Genomic DNA, 17,494 nt, shown 5'->3' on the forward strand with positions numbered 1-17,494 from the left:
CATCACGTAAATGCGTCAATAGTCAGTACAATTCGGTGACTACATTTTACAATATTTTACTAGAACAACACAAATGTATGAGGAACATACCAGACATATGGGATGAAATGCTGGACATTCTGTAAAAACAGATACAGTGAGAGGTATGCAGACTGTCACCCTGTGTGTGGTTTTACATTACATACCCCAGTTATATATTAAGTGCAGTAAACAGCCAGGGAATACCTTGGACAATTTCAGGGAAGTGCTGTACTGCAGAAACAGGTGCAACAGCTAATGTCTGCACCACACAAAATCCCAGACCGGAGTACAGGTAGCTCTGGCCTGGAATCACCTTCAAGTACTGACAGTCCCACTAGGCATGATCCTACACTTAGCTAACTTGAGAGCAAGTCTGTTGCCTCTTCTACACAAAGACCTGCTATGTGGAAATATGTGTGTACATACAGAAGGCTACATATACATATCTGTCTGTCCCTGTCCTCTTCACACATGATTAGTGTATCTATCAGTATGTATCACATATAAATATGATACCGATATATATATATATATATATATATATATATATATATATATATATATATCGCTATATAAATTACAATGATATGTAGACTCTCCACAAATATCTGCTTAACACAGTTACATAACATACACACAGCAACATTTACAGAGATATCCCTGTTATACACACACACTCACACACATTTTGGGGATGTAAGAATGACCCTACATACACTCGGAATGCTGAGGTTATCTGCACTTACACATCACAACAGTTGTTGGAAGGAACCAGACCAAAGCTGCAACAGTACATAATCCACTCACCCACAGACCCCTGTGTCTGTGGAATGTCACCTTGTAGACAGACACATGAGAGCAGGTTGTGTAATGTACAATGGTTTCAATGCATCCTTTGAACAGACCATATTGTCCCTGGCCATATGGTTGCCTATTTAACTGCAACCAGCCACATATGGCTATATGGGTAACTGCACACACATACCTGGGATATTAACAGGACACTAAATACAGCAACAGTACCAAGCAATATCATTTTGCAGGCCGCACATGCTGACTAACAAAAGGCTACTTTGTGTACTCCACAAGTACTTTGCCTGCAATCACATAGGTTCATAGGTTCATACTAGGCTATCTGCCCTAGGGCATTTATAAGCCTAGCCAGAGTATGTTTGGCTTTCGCCACCCATTTTAAATTAATTTTGCTATGCCCTTTTTCGAGTTTTAAATATACAGATTTCTTGCATTGGCCGGGAATCGAACCCGGGTCATCTGTTTGGAAGGCAGCTATGCTCACCACTATACCACCAATGCTATATATACAACAGATGTAACTTGTGGTGCATGTGATAAGTACTGTGAGCTATAGTGTGTAATAGTAGATAGGTAGGGGTTCTAATCTCTACTATGCCATAACTATATCCCCTTGCAGCACTATGGACATGCCGATATGTGCTATCTCCATGCATTGGTTATGAATTGTATGGCCCTGTGACTAGCTGCTTACCAATACATTGCCCTCCTCTACAAGACTTGATGATGTCATCCACCTTAAGAGCACTGGTAGTCTAATTTCAGTTAACCTCCATGGCACATGTGGTAAGTACTGCAAGCTGTAGTGTTGTAATAGTAGATAGGTAGGGGTTCTAATCTCACATCAGCCAACTCTGCATGTGTGTGTAAATATATCCTCTTGCAGCACTATGGACATGCCCATATGAGCCATCCCTGTACAATGGTCATGCATTTTGTGGCCCTGTGACTAGCTGTTGGCCTATACATTGCTCTCCTCTACAAGGCCTGCTGATGTCATCCACCTTAAGTGCACTGGCAGACAGTCTAATATGAGATAAAGTCAGTAGTGCATGCAAAAAGTATTGCAAGCTATAGTGTGTAATAGTATATAGGTAGGGGTACTAATCTTATATCAACCAACTCTGTGTATGTGTGTAAATATATCCCATTGCAGAACTACAGACATGCCCATATGGGCTATCTCCATGTGATGCTTATGCATTTTATGGTGCTGTGACTAGCTGCAGGGCCTAAATTGTCCTCCTCTACATAATCATAACTGATGTCTGCCACCTGTCTGACCCAGACACAGGATATTTGTAGACATGTCAACTCCATCGCCACACCTTCTAGATTTGTAAGTTTAGAAAACCCAGGTGACACATAGCAAGGGTAGCAGACTTTATCACGAAGTATGAATGCAAGATTACGCTGACTGCCCCCATTGTCCCTGATAGACTGTTCTACACATATGCACTTTGGGAGCCATGCATGTATACTGCCGTACCTTGCTGATGTCATATGCCTGCTGTGCTGCCATGACATTCTGTGCCACTCTATTGCCATCATGTTATCCTCGCTGACTCCTGGAACAGAAACATGCACATGTCCATGACACACCTGTCATTCTGTAACACTACTACCAGTACAACATCATGCAACAAAGATACACAAAGTGTGATGTGTACTCATGACACATGCCAGCATACAGTACCTGTTGTGGCTCACAACAAGTGGCATGGCAAAACAATACTTAACTACACAAGTACATGTCAAGTAATATAGACACCCGTTGCATCAGGCACATCAGTAGCATTTCCCTGCATCGATGGCATGGATGGCAAGGATGTGGCACAGGTATCATCACATGAACAGGGTGTGGTGTGGGGATGCCAGAGGTCTAGGCTGTGCCAAACAGTTGACAGCATGTGTGTGAGTCAGGAAGGGGTGTGGGTTAGATAGGCCATGATGAGGTGCTGTGTTTGTCTGTTGGTGACCTGCATGTGACAGTGGTGTTTGAGTTTGTGCATGTACACAGTCAAACCCAGTGCTAGCCCTACACATATGTATGTTGGAGAGCTGTGGAACATACATAGTAGAGTAGAAAGTTCACCATCTCTGGCCATGAACACAGGAATTGTCTCTGCCAGGAGTAGCACTGGCACCACCATGCCCAAGGTCAGATGTGGTGCTAGTACCTGACAGTGACTGCTGTCTGCTGTGGCTGTGTCTCCACCTGCACACCCAGGACCACATGCCCATGGCCTGCCATGTCATGGTCTGGACAGCACACTTCCCTCTGTAGCACTGTTGGTACTGCCACTATGGGATCGTGACTGTGCATGGCCACGTCGACACTCAGCAGATGGTGTTGCTGACCAAAGTCCACATGTCCAATAATTAACTCCAACCAGATGTTCCAGCACAGACAATGTGCAGCCCAAGACAGACACTGTCTCAGTCCATCATTTGTCCACTGCATCAGTGAACCAATCCAGGCTGTCCCCAGTGCAGTGGAAACAGTTATGGATGTCAGACTGTGCTGCATCCATAACCCTATGCATCCATGTGGTGTTGCATTCAGAACATCCCTGTGCCTCCATAATGGGCCAGAACATGAGCTGAGTGACCCTGATGTGACACTTGCAACAGGTGGTGGATGGATAGCAGTCTTCCTACAAGCACCCCTGTCAAGCCACCTGTGTTGGATCTCACCAGCTCTCTGGCTATGAACAGTCTACACTCACTGACACCATAGTTGTCACACTGTCCTGTTCATTGTCACCACCCTCTGACAGTCCAATATCTGTGGTCTCTGTGGATTGAGTATGTGTGGGCATACTGACTGTGTGTGGTGACAATGGGGGCAGAAGAGGGATGTCAACCTCTGGGACAGATTCAGCCCCCGACAACCCCACCTGTGCCTCACTATGGCCACAATCATCATCAGAGTCTGATGAGAAACTGACATCAGGTAGTGAGGGGGACAGACTCCAACCCCCCCAGACACCTGTGAAAAACCAAGACAAAAGCAGTACATTACTACCAGAACTTTTTTGTATGGTAAACCACACAGACTCATACAAATGAGGGTCCACAACTGCATTACCAGTCTCACATCTTCTCATCTCCGATCCCATGCACAACAGACAACCTCACATCAACATACACAGACAAGTCAAGCCCTTTATAACATGCGCTTCAGCCACATCCAGTTAAATTTGCCAGTACAATCTGCCTGTAAGGTATGTAATATGACACTGTACTTGATAGAACTGCACATAAAACCCAGAAGACCTGTCTTGAGAATGATATGCCAGTACTAGTCTCACTGCCTCAGGTATGTGCCATTTCCCTTTTGTGCTTGAACAGGCATCTGGGAGTAATTGCCTCATGTATACCAGGCTGTGTAGCTGCTCATAACTATAAGTGCAAATGTGTTGATAGTCATTTAAATACACATCTGTGATTACCCAGTCTATGAACCATAGTTAACTGTTCGAGAATGGAATATACAAATATTCTACTCTGGCTAAACACATCATTTGTACATAGGGCAATATGCCAGCCCTTAACTTTTATAGGGTATATATGATCTGTAAAAAACAGTATCACATTTACTGGGTAGAGGACCATGGACTTGGGCCACACCTGAAGGACCTATGAAAAGGTGAAGGAGAGTTATTATGAGCACCATGAAACGTTGCAGCACTACAAGGTAATATGTGCATATATCCACATGTACAGTGGCTACTGTGATACTGGCTGTATTGCTGACATTCTGAGAATGTGTGCACAACTGAGCATAAACCGAAACTCCCCCCAATGCAGATAGACCTGACACCCATGTACAGGTATGTACTGCCTGCCACAATGCCTGATACAGTATTACACTGGTGAACACAGTATGCTTACCTGGATGCTCCTGTGCTGTGGACACTGTGGCACCCACCTCCACAGTGTATGGTGTGATGGATGCCTGGGAGCTGTCATGTGTTCCTAGGTTCACCAGGAATTCCTCTGTGACCGACAGTGGTTGTTCTGTCCCAGGCCTTCCATTGGTGGTGGCACAATCCCTGGCAACGTCAGCTGTCCTTTGTCATGCAGCATTCACCATGTCTGTGGCCCAGATTTGGACCTGCTCATAGGTCCTGTCCTGTCGGCCAATCTGATTGACATCTGGCACAAGGTCTTCCCACAACTCTGCCCGCTGTTCCCAATTATGCCTCCCCTGGACAACAAGTTATGATGGTGCTGTCTCAGTCCATCCACTATAATGTCATTCTTTGCATCTAAGAAGGGCACGTGTCTTTTGAAGTACATGGTTCCTGAAAGAAATAAAAGGGAACACATTACAGGACCAGATGCATGCATGTCCACTATGTACAGATCCAACACACCCATAATGGCCTGCACTATCCACTGCTCCCTCACACGCCACAGCCTACAGTCTGGCAACACACTACTTGTGTGGATGCCACCAAGATAGTAGCAATACTGAGGTATATCTCTGTGTGCCGTGACGGTTTCTGCTGCGTGTTCCTACACTCAGCACTGCAGTCTACTGTGGTGTGACTCTATGGCCAAACTCCCACTAATATGTCATACAGACACTGCCAGACAAATAGCAGTGTGCTATTTCAACCACTATACGGGGACAGTCCAGCAACACCAGTGTGTCATAATGACAGAAACCAATGCAAACCTACTGTAGTATATGCTCCCTGCAGGCATCATACCTCTCAACTATACAGATGTTTGCAGAATGTCAAGATGTTTGCCTCATAGGTTTGGTCATTTTCAAACAAAACTGTGGATTTCAGACAAAAGGTTGGCCAATCATTGATGGTTGATGTCAGAAAATAAAGACAGACATTTGAGTTCAAGATGCCATACCCTTCATAACACAGTTCTATTAACTTTCTTACTTTGTACAAGCAATAAATACAGTGTCCCTAATTTTGGGCCTTTGTCCCTCCATTAATTATGGCTTTGTTCAGATATCTTGTTGTAACAGGTTGACAGCTATGTTAGGCATAGCTCTCTACCAGTCAGGGAACAATGTAAACAGGATCATGGACTTAGCCAGGGTACATCAAGGACAATCAGGGACACTTGGTTAGAACTATTTATGTGAGACATTGACAGAATGAGAGGAGGTGAATTAGTGAACATCATCTGACATTACAGAAGTATACACCCTTACTTATTGTCACTATGTTTTATGTGTAATTCATTAGCTTCCCTACAACACCCAACCAGTGTAGGAGGGAATAAGGGAGACAGAGCTAAGATGTGAGTGGAAATCAGGGAGATTTGAGAAGCATGCTTGTAGGTATGCCAGCTGAGTATCAATGACATGTCATTACCATAGATCAAAGACAGGCTTACTGCCGTGATTCATATTCCCCATACCTTCATCCTCCCATCTGCATCCTGTTATATGGATAAATCAATTACATACCTGGTTGAGTGCAGTACTCCTCTGTTGAACTTTGCTTCTGGTTATCTTTTGAAAATACACTCTCTGTGTGAGGTAAGTCTCATCATGCAGACATGTTCCCCATAACCAGCTGCTTGCCTTTTTAAGGTACTGCTCATTAGCAGGTAATTGCCTCTGCACCAATCTGTGGCTCTGATATGGTAATTGCAGCCAAAACAGCTGAATTGCACTATCATTAACCAATAACATGCCACCACAGTGCAATATGTAAGGCCTGCATGTAGATCTGGGCGCCTTTCTAAGCTGTTAAGATAGACATTACTGAGGTATGGAGACTACAGCATTGCAGAGGGTAGGTACCATAACTGTCAACTGTAGAGATTTATGGAATATGTCCACAGTTTCGCCTCATGTCTGTTCAGTGTTCCATGACATTGTGGTCATTTGGCAATTCACTGGCAAACATTGTGGATTGAGGTCAGTAATGGAAGACACACATTTGAGTGCCAGTCTTCATACCCCTCTGAATATGCATGCTAATGCAATAGATGTTATGGTATCAACTTACTATCAATGTAGGAACAAGCAGTAAAACATGTCCCAATCTCTGGACATTTGCCCCTCCCCCATTAAGTATGGTTGTGTCTGGATTCTTTGTGCTAGGGGATTGGGAGGTTTGGTAGGTGTGGAGAAGCTATCTTCATATACAGGTGTACAACTCAAATAGCTTGGTGGTAAATCACTGTGAGAATGGTGTGCAGGGTCCTGGGTTCGAGACTTGCAAAGGCTGATTATTTTACCTTGTAAGGGTGGCCTAATGGTTAAGGTGATTGCCTTAAAAACACAAGATACAGGGTTTGAGTCTCACAAGGGATAATTGGCTAGGCTTAAAATGGCTCACAAGGGCAGTTAGCCTAGTACTAACCTATGAACCTATGAACTTGTGAAGGTGTGTATGCAAGAGTCTATAGCTGCTGCTGCAGCCCAGAACACATAGGGTGGAGTGCGAACACTTTGGAGGACAACAAGCTGTACATATAACTGTGGCAGCTGTGGCAGCCCTGTTGTTAGAGCAGAGCAAGGGTAAGGGTACCCTTTACAGTCCAATTGAGGCAGGTGATTAAGGTACATTTGTTATGCAATAGTGCCAATAACAGAGTAGTAGGCGACATATAGTTATGCTGTATGGATATGTGCAGTGTGTCCCCACATGCAGGGTTTTGACTTGCAAAACTAGATAATAGTTTGTTAATTAGTAGCAACATGTGCTGATAAAGACAACATAATCCATAATTAATTGCTGTCTTCACAATAATGTTATTGCACTGTAACACAAGACTGGATTTAAACCCAGGACTGTGTGTAGCAAAATGTACTGCATGTAAGGCATTTAACAGACTGAGCTACTGTGTCACTGCTACAGCAGGTGTATTTGCAAGATATTTATGCAGGCATACAGGCTGTGACACACATTGTCTGCATCCATCAGTATGGGCATGGCTTTCTATGGCTGCATTTCTGCACCAGGGTCCAAGTTGAACATGTTATTTGCCATTGCTGCCTTAGTAGGTGCCTTTCTACATGTTTCTGATACAAGGGCACATTTACCTGCTATCACAGGCCTCATTTACATCCATTTTTATGAATTTGGCTGTCTAGTGATGTATTATTGCACCAGACTCCAAGGAACACTGCCATTTTTCCATTCATTTTTAATTCCAGTTTGCACAGTGCAGTGCAGAGCACATCTCCACTGAGCCATGCCTAATGACTGTAAGTGGCAGTCACTATGTTTTGATGCAAACACATGTGGCATGGCAGGTTAATGTAGTGTGCTGCAGGTGTGATGGGCTTGGGTTCAAAACATGAAAGAGGTGTTTATTTTGTACATGTGACTTACAATGTTAAAACACATACACTCATTATAGCTCTATTTAGCTGAGCTAAGTGAAGCTGCGCAACAAGGCTTATTGCTCAACTAGCACTAAAAAAAAGAAAAGAAAAGAAAAAAGGGGAGATAGGAAGTGGTGAAATGGGGGCATGCAGGGGGAAAACATAGTGAAAGGCAGGTAGGGATGTGCATGAAGGGTGTAGGAAAGAACCAAAGCCATCCATTACTTGGACAGCAAAAGCTGTGCCTTTGACAGATTTTGTAGGTGAATTTGAACTCTCAAACCCCAGAGAAAGGGGCGAGGACAATATAACTGCATTGTCAAAACAATTGGACCAAATTACTTGTGTCCAGTGGACACATGTGAGAATGGAGAGCTATGTATGTGGCAATATTTTTTTTTTTGGGGGGGGGGGCATGTGCTCATGTTATTTTTTATTAAGGTGAGAGTGGAATGTTGGGGAAGAGACTTAGGTACATGTGGGAAGGTAAGTTGGGTAGGAGAGAATGCATTTGCAGGCAGACAAGACAGCAGACAGGGGTGGGGTGTGACACATGAGGTGGGTGAACACCTTGGATGGGGACGGTGTTGTGGAATCCAAGTCGCATGTGCCTCCAGATGGCAGCAGCATGACTCATGTCCCACCCATGGGACTGTCATCATCGCTCCTTCACTGCCCCAGGGTTGGTTGTGTAGGAGGCTGGGTGCCAGGGTGAGGCTGCCCCACCAGGTTGATCAGCATGCTGTCAATCTGGTGCAGGGGGTGTTCATAGCTCTGATGAACAACCCTGCAGACCATGACCATTAGTCAATCTAGGGTGAAAAAACCCCACCACCACTGCTCACAGGGGGATACTGGGCCCCATCCCCTGAGGAGGTTCCATTTAATGCCACAGGTGGTAGAGGGATAGCAGTGGGGTACCACCTGTCTGGGTCCCCGACATCCTATGACCCAGTGCCATGGCCAGTTGAGGCAATGTAGGTGGATCAGCTGGAACAGGCCTACCTTGACATGCTGTAGTAATGGAAGTATAGCAATAAGTATAGGTTAGTAGTGAACAAATAATTGTTAGTAATAAAAGCATACCAGAACATTGGAAATAACCCAATTACATATCAATGCATATTATGTGAAACACAACAATAAATAACAGAACAGTCAGTATGTTAACAGCATGCCAGTAACAGTTACAGCATAACACCAACAAAATAGGTAATTTAACAAGATATGTTAATATGCAACCCTTATAAAACAAAACAATAATAAAACACATGTCCCAAAATACAATTAATTTAACAACATATGTTAATAATAAACCATAAGCAATGAATAAGAATAAGAAATAAATGAAGATTAGGGGTGGGGATAGAGAAAAAAGTAGTCCATTAGTAACATGCCCAGTTATTTCTCTGACAACAGTACTACTATCTACTCTACAGGTCTGTATTTTGTTTATGTGTAGAGTGACTACAAGCCTCCTGCAGCTGATGTACCATGTATATATCTCTCAAGCTATTTGCATGGTACAATACAGGCCAAGCAGTAACAACTGTGAGTACACAACTGCACAGAGCACTTGCACATCAGGTCAACCTATATAGCTACCAAGATGTTCTGTCAGCTGATTTGGTGATACTTTGCAATCTAGGTAATCATTTCCATGGTAATCTTCTGACAGACAGATTATGCATTATTAATTACATAACATGAAATTGTGATACTTGAGAGGCATGCATATATACAGTACAGACACTAAACAGTTGTCATGCCTTGGTTGGCAGGCATGGGAATAGAACCCAATATCACTGACTTAAGGGGACATCTGCAAAGGATGTGTTAATTGACTGCAGCAAATTTTAACAGACAGTCCAGGCATATAGCTATACTGGGATTACACATTTTATTTCTGACTGAACACTGCTGATGAACACATTCTTACTAATTATTTTAACAGTCTGTGACATCTAAACACAGAATTATCTACTAATAATATGGCTACCTCACCCATCTACATGTAGTTCCTGTGGAGAGAGAAATTGTGAGCATTATGTGACTGTTACTGTAATATTTACTGCTACATACTACTGGATTTGAACCCCGGAGTGTATGTGGCAAAATGAACTGTATACAAAGCATTTAACAAACTGTGCTATTGAGTCAGTGTTGAGTACAGCCTGGCTGATTTGCCTAGAGCTCACCTGGATCCAAAATATGACTTGGTAGTACTACACAGTATTATACTAGACTGCAGTGACAGTAGAACACACATATATGAAACACAACCATAATGTAGATAGTAGGTAAGCTAGATTTCAGTATCATATCTGTGAAGTCAACAAACATTTTCAGCTCATGGAGTGGGCTACCTCACCCATATACCTTTATTACCTGATATATGTGGATACTGCAGTGGTGATGCTGTGGTAGCGTTGTCGCCTCACAGTTAGACGTTGCCCGTTCGATTCTCAGAGCGTCTTCTGTGTGGCGACATGCGTGAATGGGCATTCCTTCATTGAAGGTTGTGCATTAGGCCCAGCAAGCCAGCACGTAAAACTCTACTGCCAATCATTAGTGGACCGGAGTTCCACTGTGGCGACCCCTAGCCGGGAAAAGCCGAAAGACACAAACAAACAAACCTGATATATGTGGATGACAGAGCATTATGTGACCAATATTGGCCTAGAAAAAGCTTTGAACAGTACTGATATGAGTGAACCAATACAATTTGTAGCCATTACATTTGCATTCTACTTGACTGCAGCTCCTTACCTTACAGCCTCAATGCATACAGCTCTAATACAATGGTTACAACAACACAATTCTGATGTACACCATTTTCCTTGCTGTTACTGGTATTGTTTCATGTTTTTATTGCACTACAGTTAGCATTATTCATTCATTGCAATACAGCTCTAATTCCACATTTATTGCACTACAAACTTTACTGTATATACTTTATCACATTTGATGCTTTACTCTTTCTTGCCTATTTCACTATAGTTAGCATAATACAGCTATACTCACCACACTCAAAGTGCAACCTGGCCAAGCATCTTGAATGTGACTGGACAATGTGAGCCCTCTCTACTGCAGCTGTTGGGAGAGAAGTACAGCATTATGCATACCAGTTTTGCAGGTATTCAGAGTGCATATTGGTAAACATAGGAAAAAGTACTTACATACTTGTGGGGCATTCCCTGCCCTCTCTTTTTGAACCCAAGTGTCCAAAATTCCACTCTTTCATCTTTTCAGGTTGTCATGGTGGTGATGGCACTGCTCACCTGTGAGGGATACCAGTGACACTAGTGAGTTATCTGGCCAACTGGTCCCAGGCCTTCACCTTACACTTCGAACCATGGAAACCACCCTGCAGCAGCCTGTCAGCATGGTTTTGTACAAGAAGACTGACCATGACCCTGGACTCCAGAATGCCCCAAAGCTGTGACCGAAAGCATGCACCTTCACCACCACTAGCCATAGTACACTGTCAATGATAGAACTTCAATGGATTCTGCTGTGTTCCCACCTATTGGGTTTAATGTTTTCCTGCCCTTAGACATCACTGGGCAACACTCAAAAAAGCACACATTGCTTAGCACTGGGCAAAACAGTGCAGCTGAGCTGAGAAGCATGTAAACTCGCAGAACCATAGTCTTAGCGGAGCTTAGCAGAGCTTAGCAGAACACAAACCAGCCAAGCAGAGCTGAGCAGTGCACAAACATTGACAGCCATTCCCATATTTATGCAGTGCTTAGCAGGTCTCAGCATAGTTGAGTAGAGCTTGGCAGAGAGCAACAAGGCCAACTGTTATTAAAAAAATGCATAATATGTATATCATAATTAACATATTTTCCCTTTCATGTATGCAAACCCTGGACTTAATGCACATGAAGCCATAACTCTACCCAGTTAGCTACAAGGATATTTAGAAATCCATTATACCTTCACATATACCACTGAGCTACCTATATGCAGTGCTTAGTACTGCACCGTGCTGCCCAAACACGCTTAGACATGCTTAAACACACCTTTAAATAAATAATTAATCATATCTGGTTTCTATTTTTAGATGTCTGGTAGGTGTCTGCTGTCTTATATGTGAGTACAGCTTGGCATTGCTATGCTCTGCACCTCACCTTGCAAACATACTTTTTTAAAAAAAATTATAAAAATAAAACAAAGGAAAGAATTTAAATAAAAATAAATCAAAAGACATTGCAGCGAGTCACATACTCCTCTGTAGCCATGGTTAGCACTACACTTCTCCCTACACTGATTCAGTACCTGTGTTCCTTGGCTCTCCCTCAGCAACCTGCTATCATTAATATACATAGCACGCTGCTGAGGGGGAACCATGACCATGAACATGGATACAATATGTGTAGGTACATGCCACATTAACTACTGCCATTTAAGAATATTTTTCACTTTCTGTCATTTATTCGAGTAAATGTCTTTGTAGGAAATTTCATGGAAATGGAAAGCAGTTCATACTTTCATTTCACAGTACTGACATCTGAACTGTTTAATGTATTATCTTAGAATCAAGATTACCTACAGGGTTACTTATGTAGTAGCACACAAGACACATCCAAACTTCCTTTTACTTATAATAGTGCAATATAAGCTTTGATTTGAATGCATTTATTAATTTTTACTCGGTCATGTCCAAAGTGCTTTAATTTATATGCAGGTGCAAGCTAATTTGTTCTTAAGTCCTGGCAAAAAATTTCTTTGAGGACATGAGCAGGTCATCACAGAGACTAATACTGCTTTTGAATGCCTAGTTCTTGGTGAAGTCATAACAGCCAGGAGCATGAATGTGCTTATTATTTAGGAGTTGCTAAATTGTGTTACATGAAAATAATCATGCAGTGTGTGACTAAGGATGGAAACAAAACTCAAAGACGTCCAGACACTTGAACAGAAAGTAAACAGAATGACCCTACTAATAAAAGTGGCTTTGCTCTCTTTTACTTCAGTATGCTTATTTATTTTATTTAATTATTTTTAATTTTCCAGTGCCTAGAAAAGGAAAGTGCTCTTTAAATTAATTTCCACCTGCAGTATTTGGCATTTCTTAAGCTAGTAGTCAGTTCTTTATGGTAAATGCATGCCCTGTAACTATGTTTTCTATATTGATTTCATTTGAAGACTGCCCCTTGCATGTTTTTCTTGCAAAAAAATACACTAATACATTTGCTCTGATTTATATCTTATGAAGCAATTACAGTAAGTCATTTAGCAACCTTGCTAGAGCTTTATTCTGCTGTGTGTGTGTGTGTGTGTGTGTGTGTGTGTGTGTGTGTGTGTGTGTGTGTGTGTGTGTGTGTGTGTGTGTGTGAAGTAGGTAGCATACTGCTTTACTGTTCAGGTTTTTGCAGAATGTCTAGAATTGTGCCCCATAGTTTTGTCTTTTCCTCATAAAAAGGATTGAAGTTGATAAATAATGACTGACATTTGAGATTTAGATTTCATATCCTTTAACAAAATGCCTACTAAAACAAATCCTGTAATTCTAGCAATTTTCTAATTTCATGAGAGCAATACTTATAATCTGCCCTTATTTATTTTAGGCTTTGTCCAGATTTCTTGCACTAAGAGGTTAAGGTATGTGTGTGACAGAGTAAAATTCCCTAGTGAGGGTTAGCAGGTGGCTACTAATTTGCTTTGGCTCAAACCATGTACCTTAGCTACAGGAAACAGCAGCCTGAATCCTCTACCCTCAACTACCAAGCTGTATTTTTCAAGGAACTGAGTTTCAGGTGCATTTTTTAAGGAATTTAGTTTCAAATACATTTTTAAGGAATTGTGAGCTTCAAGGGAAGAAAAGTTTACTGCTGCTCATGCTAAGTCTGTTTACAATGTGTAACTGCTTTGTTTAGCAAATGGTATCATTATTGTGGTTGAGCAATTTAATGCAGCGGTAGTAGCACAACAGGTGGCATACATGTATCTTGATGCAGAAGGCTGTGGGTTCTACTCTCACAGCATATAGATGGATTGCTCATACTGTGTTGTGTTTTAAGGGGGTGGGGTGCTGCAGCCCTGAGTATATCCTCCTATGGATGAGATGCCTAGTAACTATGAACCTATTTTCAGTTTGCCATCCATTCCCTGTTGCAATATTCCCAGCTTACAACTTTTTAATGTAACATAGGCAATTAATTTTTCAAGGGCAGCATGCATTGAATTTGTAGATGAAGCACTAAAATATAAATCTGTTTGCTAGCAGCAGCATTTTCATTAGTTGCAGATCTCTAATGTGAAATTATTCAGTTGACTTTCATGTTTGCAGATATTCAGCATATTGACTGATATTGGTGGATTCTAATGACACAAGCTCAAGCGGCCTTTTATGGTTAATGTTCTGAACTGGGCAGTTTTGTCATTATCGGTTCATATGTTTTATTTCATTGCTTACTGGAAAAATGTTCAAAACTATACATTTAAAACATGCTCTAACAAGTAGTGCTGCATTATACATGGGATATAATTTAATTATTATGTATTATAATTTTGCTGTATTATACAAGGGATATAATTTCATTGTTACTGTATGTATTATAATTTAATGCAATCAAGAAGGTGAATCAAAGAACTTTTGCATAGTCCTAAAAATGTGTGCAAGGGGCCTATGATTTGAAAAAACCCAAAGGTAAACTTAATCCGCCACTGGCCAGATGTAGTTTCTTTGAATGTGGATTTCAACGCTGTTTCACTGAATGTGAGTCTCAAAGGCAGAGAAGTTTTAAAACTAAATGAAAACCACTTGACAAAAGATCCAAAAAAGCAAATTTATTCAAAACACCTTAGCACCTCGGCCAGCACAGCCTTCAAGAGGTATGGTACATAGAAAAAAATATTCCTTTAAATACACAACCCAATAAAACAATTATTAAAACAATCAAGACTCAATTAAATTAAATATCTCCAATTAATTTCACCATTAAGTCAATTAGGTACTAAAGTATTATACTTTAAAATAAAGATAGATTCTTTATAAAACAATCTATCTTTTAACATAGCAGCATCACCCAACTTAATAAAAACTCTCTAAAAAAGTTGCTTGCAATAAATACTGATCTCCATTATGACATTCCTTAAAATTAACAGCCACAGAACTTTCTATTTTTGTTTTTTTATATTCCTAATATGTTCTTGTAGTTTAGTTCTAAACATTCTTTTGCTTTGACCTATATATATTAAATTCCATGGGCAATGAAGAGCATAGATAATGCCTTCAGTGGTACAAGAAAAAGACCCCATCAGATCAAATTTTTTATTATTAATTCTTTTAAAGCCTGTTGCCACAAAGTCGCAAACATTGCATCTCCCACAAGGAACTGTGCCTTTAAATCTCAAACCAGTAGGCAAATTTTCTTCAAGCAAAATGAAGTAAGATTTAACCAACCTATCACTCAAATGTAGTCCTTTTAGTAAGAAATAATAAAGTTATCACCCAGTATTTTACCTAATTTTTCACCTTTAGTTAGACATTTCCAAAAATATTTAATTTGTTCAGATATCTCACAACTTAAAATATTAAAAGTCATTACATAACACGTTATTGGAAACTTCCATTTTTGTATTATTACTGTTGTTAATATTTATATATCTAGATGTACATTTTTCCTCCAACATTTTATCTACAGCATTATAAATTGCAATTATATCATGACTTCTATTAATAAACATCATAGAGGTATGAAAATATTCTTTAGTCAAATCTATACTGTTATTACAAATCCTATGTAAGCGTAAAAGTTCACCATAATTAATGAATATAATAAATGGGGAGGGCGGCAACTAGTCCCATATAAAAATTGTCCCCATCATGAAATTTTCTATAGACCGATGTATGTATATATGCAGTATCTAAACCTACAAGATGAACATCAAGAAAATGAATCTCCTTTCCAAATTGTAATCCATCATATAAGTTGTAAATATTATCATGTAAATCACTAACAAAGCTTTGTAGTTCATCAATGCCATCCTTTTTTTTCAAAACAGGTTTATTGTTTTAACATATAAGAGAAATATCATAACAATTTTATACAAGTAATTAAAAATAGGTATTATTATAATATTCAACAAAACAACTAAAGTATTTACAAAGACATCCACTACAATCAGATCAATTAATTAAACTAAAATACCATGCTATTGAAATTAAAATTTTTTTAACAAATTTTGTAAATTATCCCATACAATAAAATAAGATGTTTGTTCTAGTCCTAATTGTGTTTATTTCCATATGGCACACTATATTCATAACATTTTTAAATTCATTGAACGAAGGAGGTGTATCTGAAATCCAATTTCTAGTTATTATTTTCCTAGCCACTGCTAGAATAGACCATAACAAGGGAAGCTTAACCTTTTTAACACTTTGAGGTACAGGTGTGTTGAATAATATAAGAGATTTAGAAATAATGAAATTATCTGTAAAAAGAGCCTGCAAGAATTCATTAATTGACTTCCAGTATTCTTTCAATTTTATACAGTCATAAAACATATGAGCCCAGTCAGCATTAATTTCTACATTACATCTCTTACATAGATTATCTTTATTATTTATTTTATTCATCATCAAAGGTGTATAAAAAGATCTATGTAAAAATTTCCATGTATAAAGTCTCCAGACAATGGAAGAAGTAGTTCTATAAGCAGATTCCAATATATATTGTTTATCTTGCTGATTTGGTGGGTCCCCATTAATAGAAGTGAAATAATTCCAGTATGAATCTACACTGTAAAAAGTTTCTTGTCTGATAACTTTATGTATGTATGAAAGTTTACCTTTATCAGAAACGTTATGTTGTAAATTTAATATCAAGTAATCAATCAGTGTTGGAATAGATTCTTTAACAGTTATAGACATTAAATCTATTTTATTAATGAGATGTTGTCTAAAGGTCTGAACCTCTAACCAGCAAGTTTCTCTTAGATCAAATTCTTGTTTTAAGAAATCTAGATTTTTAACTTTATTATCAGATATCAACTGATACCAGTACTTTAGATCATTATCTATAGCTAAATGAGTTCCTTCAGATGTAGATGACAAAAGCATACCCTGAGTATACATTATAGGAAATACAATAAAATTCCATTCCCTATACTTAGGGTGCATGAATATAAAGTTACGATAACTAATAATAATATTTAATGGGTAATAAACCATATGTTTAGGTGTAATAGGTGAAGTACAAAATTCCTTTAGTAACCATAACATGGAGTTATTTACAATCATATTTTTATGTGTTAAGGAGATTTTCATGAAGTGTATACTAATTAGCTCCCAATAATCTTTCCATTTTGTGACATATGACTGATCTA

General features: G+C 39.9%; 1 non-coding gene across 1 annotated transcript; it reads right to left on the reverse strand.

Annotated features, from left to right (window-relative positions):
• Window positions 1-1,263: 1,263 nt before the first annotated feature.
• On the reverse strand, window positions 1,264-1,335 carry TRNAG-UCC. Its single transcript has one exon. It is a non-coding gene; the product is annotated as a tRNA-Gly (tRNA).
• Window positions 1,336-17,494: the final 16,159 nt, after the last annotated feature.

Source organism: Protopterus annectens, chromosome 4.part0, assembly GCF_019279795.1.
Source record: "Protopterus annectens isolate FY-2018-M chromosome 4.part0, PAN1.0, whole genome shotgun sequence".
Taxonomy (NCBI): Eukaryota; Metazoa; Chordata; order Ceratodontiformes; family Protopteridae; genus Protopterus; species Protopterus annectens.